Here is a 682-nt window from a genome sequence, read left to right on the forward strand (position 1 = left end):
CATGCACGGCAGCAGGTTTGGTTATGCTCTGGCCAATGGTACAGTCGGAGTATATGACCGCACTGCCCGCTACTGGAGGATCAAGGTTGTACATTGTGCTCCATTCAAAACTAAACCTGAATCAGCCATTTTTCCTAAACGAGCATGATTATTCATCAACATAAATGAGTTGGAAACAAAGTATATTGATATAGTGTCTTATTTTTTTCCGTACAGTCTAAAAATCACGCTATGAGTATTCATGCCTTTGATCTTAATGCCGATGGTGTTGTTGAGCTCATAACTGGGTGGTCCAATGGAAAGGTCAGTCTTTTAGCAATGACACTCACATTTTCCTTAAGGTTTTTGCAGTACTGATCAAATGAGATCATTCCCTGTCTAGATTGATGCTCGCAGTGATCGCACTGGTGAGGTGATCTTCAAGGATAACTTCTCGTCCTCTGTGGCTGGGGTTGTTGAAGGAGACTACCGTATGGATGGCCAGATCCAGCTTATATGCAGCTCTGTGGAGGGAGAAGGTGAGTTGACGGAACTTTATTGTAAACGCATGTTGCCTTTGAGAATTGGCTCATAAAATGTATGTGTCGTCCTACAGTACGTGGTTATCTGCCTGCCAGTAAGGAGATGAAGGGAAACCTAATGGATGCAAGTGTAGAACAAGACCTGATCAGGGAGCTGAGCC

General features: G+C 43.8%; 1 protein-coding gene across 1 annotated transcript in view; it reads left to right on the forward strand.

Moving 5' to 3' along the window:
• LOC107583789 (UDP-GlcNAc:betaGal beta-1,3-N-acetylglucosaminyltransferase 9-like) overlaps positions 1–682 on the forward strand; it is a 9,996-nt gene that overhangs the window by 2,137 nt on the left and 7,177 nt on the right. The gene's annotated exons all lie outside the window — the stretch shown is intronic.

This window comes from Sinocyclocheilus grahami, unplaced genomic scaffold (assembly GCF_001515645.1).
Source record: "Sinocyclocheilus grahami isolate Dianchi unplaced genomic scaffold, SAMN03320097.WGS_v1.1 scaffold55.1, whole genome shotgun sequence".
Classification (NCBI taxonomy): Eukaryota; Metazoa; Chordata; class Actinopteri; order Cypriniformes; family Cyprinidae; genus Sinocyclocheilus; species Sinocyclocheilus grahami.